Below are 16,380 nucleotides of genomic sequence, written 5' to 3' on the forward strand. Positions count from 1 at the left end.
CAAGTACTTCAGCAAGTCTAAGTGCCACAAATCTGTTGCTCATCTCCGTTTTGTATCATTTATTACAGTTTGCAGTCTTTGGGATCTAGTAATGAGCTTTCTTTTTTTTTCTTTTTTTTTATTACAGCAGCTGATAATTAGATGCTAACCTGTCAAAACTAACATGGCAAAGGATGGCCTGGTGTGTTTCACTGGAAATTAAAGTTTCTGTCAATCACACACTGGCCTGTAGACAGAGCAGGCAGCCACTGATGATGAAAGCAGCTCAACAGAAACCATTACAGGTTATTAATTAGAAGTCACCTAACTTGCACGTGCCACATGAGCACCTGCTTAACTTAATTTAGACTTTTTCCCCCTCGTGGAGTATTTTAACAAGTCACACACGAAAGCAAAAGCTACCTAGCCTAAGCCTACACGAGGGAAAGTGATACCATTTAGCTAAACAGAAGTCATGTTTCGGTTTGGTGGAGCTGCTGAGCAAGGTTACCCGCCCAACCTCTACCTGTGACCCGGCACGCAGCCGGACCTATAGTGGCAGGAAACTCCCCGGTTTTACCGTGGCCTCGGACGCCCCCTCTTGCTCTCCCTAACCTCTGTAGCCCATATTTACGACGAGCTGAATACCCAAAGCGTACTGCAGTGGTCACAAGCGGGCGAACTGGGTGTTTTTTCGGTTTACTGGTTGCTTTTCGAGGCTAGAGGTGTTATTATGTATCCGTCCGCGACAACTCTGCCGCCGCAGGTTACAGTTAACAGCTGAGCTGCGGTGCACCAGCCGGGGTTATGCGGATCCAGCCATCCGTATGAAACATAGTTCACTTTTCTCTCTCTCTCTCTCTCAGTAGCTCTGGGAGTTTGTGTTTGAGAGAGCGACAGTAATAAATATGTATATCTACTCGATCCGAGACGATTAGAAACTCCAAACTGCGGCCAAATATGAACAAATACGGGTAACTTTCCGAGTGTGGATTTGTGCGTGGGTCTGACCGCAGTTTAAGGGTATTGAAATTAAGTTAAAATATTTCCTTTCATACAGGTAGGAAAAAAGCAAGGGCGTGTTCCCAAGTCTTTCTCTAAAAACACACATTCAGCGGATAACTGCCTTTGTTGTCTGTATGGAAAAACAGGTAGGCACGCTAACACACATTTTTGTAGGCGACAGGAATCAAGACAGGACGTTATAGGCTATAAGACTGAGCTTCACACACTGCTGAGCCCGCACACTAACATCTGCAGAACACACATGGCCGACACAATCTCAGGTGTAATTAAATCATAACTCACCCTTTATCGCTGGGGATATCATTCCCGGGGTTGATAATTTATCCAGAGGTTATAAAATAGTTTGCCACACAGCACACGGTAAGCTACAGTAGGAAGCAGCCCTTGGTAACCGTAGGAATCACCCTGGCAGTCAGGAATTTCACAGGGGGCAGTGCTTCTCGGCGTGAGGGGGTGCAGTGCGGATACATGGCGCTAGGGGGGTGTCTTTGTCCCCAGTTTGCCACTGCAAAGATCACAGAAACACCGAGTTAAAGTGAACCTGCTGCATAAGCTGTTTAATAATATATAAGATATGAAGGACCAGAAGAGTCACGCGCATCGAAATAAAGCATTCCGTCATTAGATAATGAACTGTGCAATAAAAAAATGCCTTAGTAAATTCCTGGATAAGTAATGAAATGTTTCACCCACTGAAAACTGCAGTGTCCAGAGGGACTTAATGTTTTTAGGCAAAAGTGTTGTTGTAAAGTGTTGTTAGCTTTTGAAATGGTCAGTAAAGCTGATGAAAACAGAAGGTTCTTGGAATATATGTGAAAATGACAACTTTCACACATATTAGTTACATAACTGATGATAGATCATCCTCCTGAGATTCTTGTTTCCATTTTCTATTATTCTGTTTGGGATTAATTGGAAGTATAAAAACTAAGCATCACTTTACAGTGAATAATGAATCATTTTTAAAATGTGTAGTCATATTGGATTTTACAGCACAATGGATTAAAATCACCATTGTTTAACAAAGTATAAAACACTTTATTGAGCATAAAGTGTAGAAAAGACTAAATGTAATGGGAACACATTATGTCAAAAACTTACTCGTAGTCTTTGTTACAGACTTTGTGTTGCCTTTTCCAATTTCTTGCTTTGGTCAACCACTGCTGTAGAAAGGAACCGATTTCTGGCTGATCTTGATGAGTGGTTCTTGCTGTTTTTCTCTTTCTCTGGAGTTGTTTCACAGAGGATGCTAAACACTGAGGTTTGGAGATAGTTCTGCCCACTTCTACAGGATTAAGCCATCACAGGATTAAGCTTGTAGTAGGGCTGGGCGATATGACCCAAAATTCATATCTCGATATTTTTTAGCTGGGTGGCGATATAAGATATATATCTCGATATTTTTTTAAAGCCATAAGTTAAGAACAAAAAGAGAGTTCTTAGTCACACTGTGTCCCAGATGTCACACAGGCATTTTTATTTACAGACAGCATAGATTTACATGAAGAAATTACTCAAAAATAAATTATCAGCATTTATTAAATAATAATGCTCCATAAATAAAAGAAAACAATGTTGTTTTTGTGCATAACAAAAAGCTCATATTTGTGCAGTCAAAATGTAAACTAACAGACGCTGAGCATAATAACAAAGACAGATTTCACAACTGCTCTGTTCCCAACTTCTACTGCGTGACTGACAGCCTTGAGTTTGAAATCCTCTTTATAACCATGTCTCTTAACAGGTGCCATTTATGGCCCTTATACACACACAATACGGTAATATTACGTTGAAGCACGGTACGTATCACTCCGCGAGGCTCCAGACTACGGTAGCCGTAATGCTCCGACAATCTATCAAGCGCTGCATCTCCGTAGCTTACCAAAGTCGTACTAAAACATTTTTTGACAGATTGCTGAGCGCCGTGTACCACATAAAATCGGTTCGCGGTCAGTAAGCACAACCAGAATTCATACATATGGCGCGCTGTCAACTTTTGAGAAAATGAAGGGATTTTAGGCGGTGCAGCCCCTGTGGGCTGTCGTTAGCATGGTTAGCTCGTTAGCGCGGTTAGCTTAGGCCGTGCAGCCCCTGTGGGCTGCATGGTTAGCTCGTTAGCGCGGTTAGCTCGCTAACACGTCGACGCCGTCCAGCCCCACAACTCGCTAACGGAGATTTGCCGTGTCCATCTTGTAGCTACCTGCAGGTGAAGCTATGGGGGAGGAGGGGGAGTTGTGTTCAGTGAAGGAGAGGCGAGGCCTAGTAACGTTGCGTAGAGACAAAAGTGGACGAAAGAGAGGCAAACTTGTGGCTCCACAAGTATAATTATAACGTAACATAGACTATATCGATATAAAGGACATTGTCACATCTTATATCTCGTATGAAAATATATCGATATTTTTTAAAAACTCGATATATCGCCCAGCCCTAGCTTGTAGGTAAGCCAAAGTGGTATAAAAGAGATCTAAGGAAATACTCAAATACATCCTTCCAGAGCTGCTAATGAATTCTAAAAAAGAAACAGTCCTGGTTGTTGCCAGACACAAAAACAAAAGAGAGACTTGTAGCAAAATGGACCCTTAAAGAATATCTCATTCTTTAAAAAAACATATACTTTTCCACAAACAGTTGGACACAGAATGCAGTACTTTGAAAAGTGATTTGAGTGGCACAATGGTGCAGTGGTTAGCTCTGTCAGCTCACAGCATGTGGGTCCTATATTCGAATTCACCGGCTGGCTCAGGCACTGCGGGATCTCTATGGATTCTCTCCAGGTACTCCAGCTTCTCCCCACAGTGCAAACGCATGCATGTTAGGTTAACTGCTCATTCTATATTAGCCATAGATGCAAAGGTGGGAATAGCTGTCCATCTCAGTGGGTTAAACATGTGACAGACTGGAATCTTGTCCAGCCACCTCTTGTGCTATGACATCTGGGAGAGTCTCCGGCTATCTTGGAATCCTGCATCGGATAAAAAGAAGAAAATGGATGTCAAGTTGAAAATTGTGCAAAGTTTAGACTGAGAAAATGTATTCAAATCTGTTTCTATCTTTTTTAATGATAGAAACAGTTATAATGTGAGAGGAAAATAGAAGAGAGCAGGTGGAAGGCAACAAACGGTCCAGAGCAGATTCAGTCACCAGTCGCTGCATGAACCTTGTGGCGTATGGGTCGTCTCCTTAACCTGGTGAGATAAACAAAACCCTGAGAAGGCCGTCTAAGATGATCTGAGCTTTATCACATGGAGCATTTTACTGCTGGTAGCACCCATCAGAAGATAGGTACAGTGTGGTCATAAAGCGATCAGCAACAATACCCAGGAAGTCTCTGGCATTTAAACAACACTCAGTAATAAGGGGCCCAAAGTGTGCCAAAAAATTATGCCCCAAACTGTTACATCACCAGCTTCAGTCTGGACCGTTGATATTAGGCAGGTTGCATCTATGCTTTCATGTTCTGTTTTCAGATTTTGACCCTACCGTCCAGATGTTGCAGTAAAAATCGAGATTCATCAGACCAGGCAACATTTCTAAAAATTGTTTACTGTTCCATTTAGAAGAGACTTTTCAAATATTAGCTGACAGGAGGGGCAGCAGCACGGTCTTTTGCTGCTGTAACCCATCTGCTTTGGTTTGACACCTTGTGTGTTCATAGATGCTCTTTTTCACTTTCTTGCTTGGTTGTAAGAAGTGCTTATTTGAGCTACTTTTGTCTTCTTTATCAGCATGAAGTAATCTGGCCATTGTCGCATCTCCTGCATCAGTAAGGTATTCTCATCCACTCACGGGAGACTTTCTTTTTTTCAGACCAGTCTCTTTAAACCCTAGAGATGATTGTGTGGGAAATCCCAAGAGATTAGTATATTCTGAAATACTCAGACTAGCTTATCTGAAGCCTATAAACATGGCAGACTCAAAGTGACTTAAATCACCTTTCTTCTCCAATCTATTGCTTGGTTATACCTTTAGCAGGCTGTCTTGACATGTCTACACACCTAAATGCATTGAGCTGCTATGTGATTTGTTGATTAGCTGTTTGGCTGTTAAAAATAGTTGACAAGTTGTACTTTAACTGTGAGTGTAGGATTTTAGCTGTTCAGTAGTCCTTGCCTTGGTCTTTGTATGCAGAGATTTCTCTCATTTAAAACAAAACGTCTTAAAAATAATAGCGCTGCTTATTGAATACACAAATACTGTGCAAATAACAATGAGAAACTAATTTAGAACATTTGTAAGGAAAATAATTTTAAATGACTTAACTATTTTTACAGTTAGTCCATCCATCCATCCATGGTGGTAGTAATAGAGAGAGAACCTCTACACTGTGACAGTTTCCTGTGAGCAAGTGTTTAGTGACAGTGGGGAGCAAGAACTTACTTTAAACAGGAAGAGACCTGGCAGTTTTTCATAGTGCTGAAATTCTGATCTCTGTTTCTTCATATGCAACAATATTACAAATGAATTGCTTATTTGTGCAATTTGTTTTTTTTGTTGTTTTTTTGGCTTTTTTGTTTTTGTTTTTTTTACCGGGTACATTTTTTTTTTTTATTAATTTTTAATATTTTACTGTATATCTCAACTTTTGTAAGACATGTTAAGCATAGGGCTATATTTGAAAACGCGAGTACAATAATAAAAACCCTTACAATTTGTTGTTGTTTTGTTTGTTTTGGGGGTTTTCTGTGCTTTTGTAGACTGAATATAATATCCCTCTTTAATCTGGATTTTTAAGTGAAAATTGCAGGCATTTATATCAAAATAGAACAACATTAAGAAAGATTTAAAATTAGATATTTTAATGTAAAACTGCATGAACTAAATGGGCAGCATATGAAAATCTAGCACAGTTCTAAAAAGATATATTAAATGTATTTGTTTATTTACAAAAGCACTAATCTCTTTTCTCCCCTCCCACTTATACAGAGAGGCAATGTTTTTGTCACAGCTCATGATGCTGAAAAAGGTAAACAGTCCTCAATGATGTCAGTCACTCACTCAGAGCAACAAAACAAAGCAGTGGAGCGATAGCAATCTGGCTTGGACACAGTTAGTGAAACAAACACAATGAAGTCAGTGAGGCCTTGGGTAAGCCTCTGAAAAGAGAATGTAAACAAGCACTCCAGATAACTACTCTTCTTTTGATAAAGGCAGACACGAATGTTATGATGTTATAGTCAGTGTTGCCTGAGCATTTGGCTGTTCAGTTTTAGAGATAATCACACTTCTGTGGATTTACAGTTCAGCAGTGGTGGAATAAGTATTTAGATGATTAACCTTACTAAAAGTATCAATATAAAGTATTAAAAAAAATAAGTTATTGTGCATTAAGATATTTCTTGCTAGCTGGTTTTTCTAAGACAAACAATACATCCACTCATCCATGGTGAGGGACCAGATAATGGGTTTCAGAAAAACCCCTGTGATGAAGAAATAATCGAGGGACATGGCTGATGGACCGAGGCTGGAAATTGCGTTAAAGCAATTGTGGGCCCACCACTTGCAGGACGGACTGTAGGGGTTCAGTGCCTTCACATTGGGAGTTTTCAGTGGTGGACAAGAGGACTGCTTCTCTGCACCTTCAGATCATTTGCACTTATCTACTGCTCAGTGTACCCAGTCTTCTTGGAATCCATGGATGTGGTGCTTGAAGGTACCCAAGCTGGGCTCCATTGTCCCCTCTGGGGGACTTTTTTATGTGGACATCTGTGTTAACCACTGTTTACCCATAACACACACCATATGTGAGAATAGGGGGGGTCCACAAGTGCACCTGGCACCAGGCTGCCCTAGGTCACAGGTCGATCATTGATTTTTTAATTGTATCATCAGACCTACCGCTATATAGTACATGTGTATGTTTCATTAGATCTGTGGCTGCATGTTTGAACAAGAAGGGAATAGAGCTGTCAACTGATCATCACCTGATAGTGAGCTGAATCTGGTGGTAGGGGAGGATGCTGGATGGACCTGATGTAGTGTAGGGTAATGATGGTGCATTAGCAGCATCTGACAGAGGTCCCAGTCTATGTCCACAGCCTCCTTCAACAGCATTACAAAGGAGGCTGTAGACACTGAGTCCGTGTAGACCATGTTGCACAGCCCTATTGTCGAAGCTACAATATAGAGTTGTGGCCCCAAGGTGGTTGGTGTTTGTTATGGTGGTAACTTACCGACCAGATGTCAGAGGTGAAGGCAGCTGAAAAAAGGAGTCTTATCAAGCTTGGCTGGCTTGTGGGATTTTGGAGGCAGCTGACAAATACGAAGATGTCGAGTAAAGCAATGTGGTCCTAGCAGTAGCTAAAGCAAAACCTCAGGTGTTGATTACTCGGTTAGGCCATGGAGCAAGATTTTGAGGCCTTGAGGCAATTCTGGCAAACCATCAGGAGACTCAGGAAGGAAGGAGACCTGACTTGCTGCTATGCTATATGCAATGGGGATGGAATGCTGATGACCTCAACTGAGGATATAGTCAGGCGGTGCAAAGAATAGTTTGACAATCCCTATTGACACACCTGGAAGCAGAGTGTGGGGGAGAGGGGGAGGAGGAGAGAAAGGTGAGTCCTCTAAGACTCTGGATATTGTAGGGCTGTCTTGGTTGACGCACCTCTGCAGCATCTTGTGGAAGTCAGGAACAGAGCCTTGGGATCGGCAGACCGGAGTGATGGTCCCCCTTTTTAAGAAGGAGGACTGGAGGGTGTGCTGATTCACACTCCTCAGCCACTGTGTGAAGGGTACGCCAGGGTGCTGGAGAGGAAATTGGATTTGTTAGTCAAACCACTGATTTAAGAAGAGCAATGCAGTTTCTGTCCTGGTACAGCTTGTGCGAAGGTGTGTGGGAGGTAGCCCAACCAGCCAACATGTGTATTCTGGACTTGGAGAAAGCATTCTTGGAGAATCCTGTGGGGGTTCTTTGGGAATGCAGGGTGAGTGGCCAATTGCTATGGGTCATTTGGTTCATGTATAGCCTTAGTGAGAGCTTGGTTCGCATTGCTGGTAGTATAAGGATGTCAAGGCAATGGTATACCTGCTGGTCTGTGGCTTTTTGTCAGCCTCATGGACCATGGTATAGTTTTTGTGCAGTCATTTCCCTCATTGCTGGGTTTCAAAAATGTTGGTTTTGACTTTCAAGAAAGAGATGTTCTTGTGTTCTTGTGTCTGTTGACATCATATTTTCAGATCGCCCTGGATCGCTTGGAACCCTGGCCGAGTAGGCACTAAAAACATACCTGATACAAGGAACCACCACTTAATGGAAAATCCTACGAACTCAGCTGTGCTGAACCAACTCGACTAGGTAGTAGTGGAAAAGGGCTGAAAGTGTGATACAGTGGTTCTCACTATAAAGGGTGGATTGCTCACTCCAGGTCAAGCACAAGTTGCTGAAATAAGTGTAAGAGTTTAAGTGTCTTTGGGTCTTGTTCATGGGAAAGTGAAGTGGGAGACTGAAAAACAGACTGGGTGGCATCTGCAGTGATGGGTCTGTACTGATCTATTATGGTGAAGAGAGAGCTGAGTGTCAAAGCAAAGCGTTCGATTTACCGGTCAATCTACATTCCCACCCTCACCTATGGCCACAAGCTCGTTGTAGAGACCATAAGAACAAGACTGCTGAAACAATGAGTGGAAATTTGCTTCCTCTGAAGATTGGCTGGACTCTCCCTTTGAGATAAAGTAAGGAGCTTGATGAGGAGAGACCCAAAGTAGAACACCTCTACTTAGACTTTCCCCTGCAGCTTCCATATATATAGCAGTCTAACCTTGATAAACAATTTAAATAAAGGCTACAGAACATATATCCCCACCAAATGATTTCACATTTCTCTGTTGTTGTTGTTGTCTTCTCCATCTATTGTGTCATAAGACAAAGAGGGCTCGAGCCAGTTCATTCAGTCTCCAAACACACAGTGCTCAATCCACAAGGCAACAGATGCCTCCAGCAGTTGCACAGCTGTATATGAATCAATATTTTGTCCTGCTTTGAAATGCAATGCACACACACACACACACACACACACACACACACACACACGCAGCACTCTTTTAGATATATCTCATCCCCTCCAGAACACAATGGAGGTCATGACTGGGACACGACCCCGGAGCTTCCCTCTTTTCTCCCCCCTTTGGAGAACCAAATAAACACCAGTCTTGTGTCAAGCCTGGGGGGAGGGAAGGCATGGGTGAATGTTAGATTCTCTGTCACTTTATATGAAAGCTAAAAGAAAACCCGTGTGATTTTAAAAATATCAGCAGTGAAAATGTTTTCACAGTTATCACAACTTTTCACAATTTAGCTGCTTTATTTTTGAATAATCCAGTTCACGTGCAGCAGCAGTTTCCAGGCATCGTAGTTTAAGATTAGTGCGCCACCAAGTGGTAATCTGCCATAATTACACTCCCCAAATGACTGACCAGTGTATATCAAGCAGCTGGCAGACATATATATAATCATTTCTATTGTTGCAGTAACGAACGCCATAAAATTGAAGAAACGTGCACATTATTTTTGCGATAACGTGTTATTTTGTTTGTAATTCGCCATTATTTTACTCCTCGGTTAAAAGTGAAAAGTTGTGATTTTAACTTAGAATTAATAAAGCGCAACGTTTCAATGTAATTACAGGACACTCAAGTTAACACACGGCCCCTCCGCCCCGACGTGAGTGATAGTGAAAGCACGAGGAGCCCTCTTTGGCGTCGTGTGACGGCAAGCAGCAGGAGCAGCAGCAGCAGCGCGTGCTGTCACTTTTCACGTTTATTCAAAGCGGGAAGCGCGCGCAGATGGCCCCTATTGAGAAAACGAGGTGCCCACCTCCCCACCCATCCCACCCCCCGAGATCAATTCAATTTGGTGTTGGGAAGATGGATGGATCCCTCCCCAAAGACACGGAGTTTATGAGTTTAGAGGGGCTTTTTTTGGTAAATAGGGGAGAAAAATGAAAGCGCGTAAAAATGAAGACGAAGTGGGAAGAGATGCCGTTTATGAGACCACACGCATGCATGCAGAGAAAGAGAGAAAGAGATGAATGCCAGAGTTTCCAGAGAAACACCGCTTCGCAGTCAGCCAGATGAGATTCCATGTTCGGGGCCTGTTTCATTCAGTGTATGTGACAAATTAACTTTAAGTTCAAGGCTTCCTCTGAGATATATATATGATAAAAATATTTTTGGCGCATTCACAATTCAAACTTTATTTGTGTATCATCTCTCATGAAGGTTGGTGTATTTCTGATCTGTTTCACAGACTGGGAAACAGATAATCAGACAGAACATGACGTAATTAACATAATAATAACAACAAACACCCTTAAAATATTTTTTTAAAAAAGATTAAAAATTAAGATTAAACAAGATTAAACGATTCAGTTATATTAAGAATAGCTTGTAAGTACAATATAAGATGTCTGTAAAAGAATTCAAAAACACATTTGGATCAAATATTAGAAATATTATATAAGTACTAAAAAGTAAAACATAAATACAATAAAATGACCAGTCAGATATCAATAAGTTATAATCAGCAAATAAGAAGGTGTGATGCTGAAACATTAAAAGATTTAAGGCCATATAATTAAACAGAATAAAACTACAGGTCAGATGAGCAGATATAAATAAAGTAAGTAATTTCAATAAAGATCAACTGAATCAAAAGCCAGACATAAGAGTACAGTTTTAAGACTTACAGACTTACATTTCCAGCTGCTTTCAGGTCCACTGACTGTAGCTGTTCAGGTCATAAAGGGTGAAAATCTTTTTGTCCTGCGCTTTGGATCTGCTCTATACTGGAGGTAGGTCTATAAAAACAAGCTTTCCAAACAAGCAATACTTTTTAGATAGGCTATATACACTTACAATACATGCTAGATGTAAAAGCATGCATTCGTTTCTTTGAGGCACTCAGAGAGACAAAAGGATGAACATAGCACTATTTTTAAGGTGATGAAGGGTAGATTTACTGGAAAGTCCACATGAGCCCTTAAATGAAGTCACTTTGTTATTTTAGAGGTTCTCAAGAATTCTCTACGATAAAGACAAACGAATAACAATTTAAATGTGTTGCTTTCAGCCCAATGCTTAAAATGATTATATGATCAGCTGTATCAGATTCTAAAATAAGATCAAGTACTGATTGTTAACATCAAAAACAAATGAGCAATGTGATATATATTCATATTATCTATGGTATAATATTGTTTATATAGTAATGGTTTAATAAACTTTAATACTAATAACATACAATTTTATATATGTAGTGAGAATCAAACGAGACAAAATCATTAAACTTGATCTAAAATAACACAAATAAAGTTAATTAAGACAAAATCCAAAAAGACAAAAAGCTGGATTACCAACAGACAAAATGAGCAGCTACAGGGCACTAAAAACCTAAAACCTAAAAGTTAGGTTGCAGGAATAAAGTTCATTTTATTTTTTTTTAACAAGTGTAAGTTTAATATCCATCACAGCAATATCAACTGAAATGATGTTGTCCAAAGGGCCCTACCTTTCTAAATGTACCTAGTTCATAGAGATGCGTTGCCAGTTTTTGCCTCCCAGCATGTTGAGCGGCCTTGCAAATAATTCAAGGAGAAGAGCAACACTGAATGCCAAAATTGCCCTTGAACATCAGTTAAAAAAAAAAAATCAAACACAAATGAAAAAACATGACCAGGTTCTATGTCTCATGTGAATATTTAATATATTTCTGTGTGTTTCATAATGCCAAATCTAATATCTTTTGTGTTTTTGCGCTGCAAAATGAACAGTTGTGTCTATAACTTCTGTTTCCTGAAGGAGAGCCATGAAGTACAACAGAGAACAAAACCTTTTTTTAGATTAATTTTATTTTCACCGTGGAGTCTGGGATCATATTTTTATACACCGAACAGTGGTGTGGCAGAGTAACTAGAAATTAATAACTAATATTAGCTACTCTGTTCTGCAACAACCTGAGGGCTTGAGTTCAAAACAGGACCACAAGGAGCACAAAATTTATTTCACACTAAAATATAATAACAGGATTAAAGTAGAGATCATTCTTCCTTAATGTCTTTAGGATTTGCTAATTAGAAATCTACATCTTGGCTGTCCGTGTGCCCTCTGAGACTTAAAAAAGGGACAGCAGGATGTTGAATAAACTCCCCTCCTCACTCACAATGACTCACATCCAATGAGGCGTCCGCAACAAAGGTCCAACAATTGGATTTAAACGATCTTAACCAAATAGAAACCCAATGAATATCACCATTTTAACTCGCCAGACTGGGCCGTATGCCGGGGCCTAATGCATGCACGCACACCTTATGACAGACCCTGTGGTACAGATGGTCCGAGCGTGAGCCTGAATGAGAGGGGGAACATCCACGGTTGCTGACGCATTGTGGGGGGACGTCTTCTTCAATACAGCACTTAATGAGAACAGACTGACTCTTTCTCCCTCCCCTTCGCCTTCTTCCATCCATTCTATTCCTTCCCTCCTCCTCCTCTCCGATTCTCCACTTCTCCTCTCCTTTGCCCATTTCCATCTGTTTGGAGACAAAGGACCACGAGCCAGCTCGAGCCCCGGGACCCTGCTGGTGAAGTAGGCAGGGATAATACGGTCCATCCCGGGGGCTGCATTTCAACACATGGACCAGGCTTTGTACTTCTGCAGCACGAGCACCCTTCATACTGCACACACACACACACACACACACACACAGGCAGGGATGTGCACACTCCACGCACTCTCCCAAAAGCACACTGCAATGATAGAGGCAAGCAAGAAGGAAAGGTGGGGAAGGGGCGGGTGTGGGTGGGGAAGGAGTTGCAGTATTGATGGGGGAGTTCTCGCCTTGAACATGAACACTTCCATAATACCCGGTGACGTGGAGAATAAAAGCGAGGGAGAAAAAAATGAGGCAGCACAAAAAGCCCCAAATGTTGTTCCTTGTACTGTGAACATATGGCTGTTTGTTGTCATACTCTTTCTCCCTGTCCAATTTACACAGAGCTAGTGAGCTCTCAGAATTAAATGTGTGTGTGCTTCTCCTGGATTTCAGTAGCTCTATACCTGAATGATGATGAGGAGAAGGATGTCCAAATGCTGCTAATGGCCCCTGTATAATCCCCTGCCGTCTGCACACACCTCCTGACATATGGTCACTCCTCGGCCTCCGCCGTTACATAAGCCACACGGTGCAAAGAGAGTGGGGGGATGTGGTGAAACGTGGTACTTTCTCTCACTCTCTCTCTATCTCACACACACACACACACACACACACACACACACACACACACACACACACACACACACACACACACACACACACACACACACACACAGACACAAGCACCGGCCACACTGTCAGCCAGGCTGTTCAGTGCCCTCAGCAGTTTGGGCTTCGCCTGTCACTTTTCTCTCCCCTGCCCCTTCTGGGGGTTTGTAAAGAATAAATTGAAGAGGACTGATGCTATGGAAGCTTTTGGGATGAAGAGCACAAATGGCCTTGTAGTGCTTCGTGGCAATGTACAGATGGACTCCTCCATTCAATAAGCTTGAGCAGAAGTCTGTCTCCACGCCATGCCAGAATCACAGAGCTTGTTTTGTGTTTCTGAAGAGGACAATCTGTTGATGCAACATATTGGTGTTCTTTTCTTTCTTTCTTTCCTTTTTTTTTAAAATGAAAGCATTGATAGACTCTGAAATACTGGGCCAGTCAGATTTGAATAATGTAAAACATATAATCTCGTGGAAATCAAAATGAAATGTCGACAGTAATAAGAGCTGAGTGTAGCCTTTCAACATGTGACAGGTGTGGTGTTCTTGTCCTCAGTGACGTGTTTTAACAGTTGTTGTGACTTCAGGTAAAATGGGAAGCAAGTTTAGGCATGAACTCATGAGGTTTAAAAATGTTTAGCAAGAGCCTTAGCAAAAAAGTTTACACACATATCCCAGGGTGTACAGGGAGCAGAGAGCGGGAACGAGTCAACAGGGATGTGGAGTAAAGAATCCGATTTTCTGGTGTTTTTGGTCAGAGGCTGAGCTGAACACAAGTTTAAGCTATATGTTAACACACTCCCACACACACACAGCAGCAGTGCCTGTTGCTATCAAACTTGGTACAATGGTGAATAAACCCGCCAAGTGGATCGTATGTACACTTAGTGCATAAAAGGTGCAGCGTCATGGTTTATGCTAGCCTAACATTAGATTTAGATAAAATTAAAGTTGCTCGAAAAATAAGAAACGGTTCCTTCTAGAGATATTAACTCATTGTTGCCTTTAGCTTCTTAAAAGACTTAAACCTGCTATCCAAGGTAAAAGTCTTTGCTTATCCCACTGTCCCATCACATCTTCCTTCAGTTCCAGCTTACAGCCATAGCACTGCGAGCCCGCCTGAACTCAGTGTGATTGTTGTATCTCAGATAAACTGTAAATTCATACAAGCACTTATTTTCTATGGTTAAGTACTTTCTATCTAACACTCACACACATTCATACTCCGATGGACGACCTGTTCGACCAGGTAGAGTAGGTCATCCACTGATTGGGAGGTTGGTGGTCAACTCCTGGCTGCTCCAGTCTGCATGCCAAAATATCCTTGGGTAAGATACTGAACCCCAAGTTGCTCCAATGTGTTTGTCAGATTATGAAACGTGTGAATAGGTGCTTGTATGTACATATGTGTGAATGGGTGTATGTGTCATTTTGTATAGAGCGCTTCAGTAAAGTAGAATAGCGCTGTAAAAAGAACCAGGCCATGTATCATTCCTGTGTGGATTATTAATAACCAACTACCTGATCTAGTCTAAAAAGACCTGTGATTGGCCAGAGTCTCCCATCATTGGCTAGATTCTTATCAAACCTGAAAGCAGAGCCCTGATGTGATGCAGGAGCCTAGTTTCCTCTTAGACCAACTTGATAGCACTACTTACATAATGGCGAAGGCTTATTATGGAGTTTTGTCTATTGATACCCAGAATGTGTTGTCAGCCTAAAGGTGTGGGTTGTGAAGAAAGACCCTTCTACTACAGAATCCAGAAAGTACTGAGATTGAACCTAAACCTTTAGTTAGAGGCCTGACAGCCAGACAAAAGGCTGAAAGTCCATGCTGGTGGCTTTTTCAAACTCTCAAGGTTTCATGTAAATGTTGAGACAAACGGAGAGTGGATAGTGTTTGACCGCAAACAGAAAGTAATGTCTGTTGTCTGTGTCATGTAGCTGGATGGGAAATCTGCAGCAACTTCATGATGCTATCACGTGAATTTGGATCAAATCTCTGAGGAATCTTACTAGCACAAAGAATTAAGATGGCCAAACAAAGTGACCAGAAGTGTAGAGGTACAAAGCAATGGCAGCAGTGGAGGGTTTTATTAATTTTACTGACTTTATATTTTCAGAGGCAGGGCCTAAACAGAAGGACCAAAAAATGCACAAACATGAACAAGAGTGACCTGTGTTGTTCCACGTATTTTTGCCACTTTTGCTTCTAGTGAGATATAGACGTGAGTATGCAAAGCTCTGCGCAGCCCCCAAGGACTACTTACCCACAGTTTAAGCTGACATCATCAACTACTTTTGTTTTTTTCAGAATATGAGACATGAATGAGTTTTTCTTTTCTATTTCAGAAGGTATATATGCTGAATTTAATGACTGACGTGTCAGTCTGATTAGTGAATTAGCAAAGTCGGCCAGCAAACTTTCCCAGTCTGCAGTTGAAGTTAAAGCAAGAATGTCTGGAAGATGACTGACTGAGAAATACCAAATAGAAAAACAAGACACAGGAGACCCTTGAGCTGAAAAGGAAAGAAAATGTCCTGCTACCTTCAGTGTCTACAAAAAAAAACTTTAAAGGAGAAATGTGACTGCACCTGCCAGATAGATAGATAGATAGATAGATAGATAGATAGATAGATAGATAGATAGATAGATAGATAGATAGATAGATAGATAGATAGATAGATAGATAGATAGATAGACAGACAGATAGATTTATTTTTATTCATTCTGTTGCTGATTTGGAATTCTGGCATATCCAGGGTTAAAGGTTCAATTCCCTCTGGGGCTGTGCATGCTTAAAAAAGGTTCTCTCATGATAATCTAATGTGGCTTAGATAAAAGCATTTGCACATCTCTGTTTCTGTAACTCGACTCAGCTACAAGCCTTTTATAGCGCAATCGATGGGGATAGGCGTCTATATTTATATCACAAATGAATATAAATATTTGGATCTCTTTTTTGCTCGTACCATTTGGCAATATTACATCTCAGCACTCGCTCTCTCACTCATAAATTTCCATCTCTCCCATCCCTCCTCTCTCGCCGGGTTTCCCACGGGAGGTGCCAGACGGCCAGTAATTTGGTTGTCTTGGCTCGTCTGGAGTAACA

General features: G+C 41.3%; 1 protein-coding gene across 2 annotated transcripts in view; it reads right to left on the reverse strand.

The window, feature by feature from the left end:
- Positions 1-1,457, reverse strand: part of LOC146491972 (vang-like protein 1) — a 62,282-nt gene extending 60,825 nt beyond the window's left edge. For both annotated transcript variants that reach the window (XM_085150823.1, XM_085150821.1), the window contains exon 1: positions 1,288-1,457. The gene's annotated coding sequence lies outside the window, so the exon portion shown is untranslated. The remainder of the gene's footprint in view (positions 1-1,287) is intronic.
- Positions 1,458-16,380: the final 14,923 nt, after the last annotated feature.

Source organism: Neolamprologus multifasciatus, chromosome 23, assembly GCF_963576455.1.
Source record: "Neolamprologus multifasciatus chromosome 23, fNeoMul1.2, whole genome shotgun sequence".
In the NCBI taxonomy this organism is placed as follows: domain Eukaryota; kingdom Metazoa; phylum Chordata; class Actinopteri; order Cichliformes; family Cichlidae; genus Neolamprologus; species Neolamprologus multifasciatus.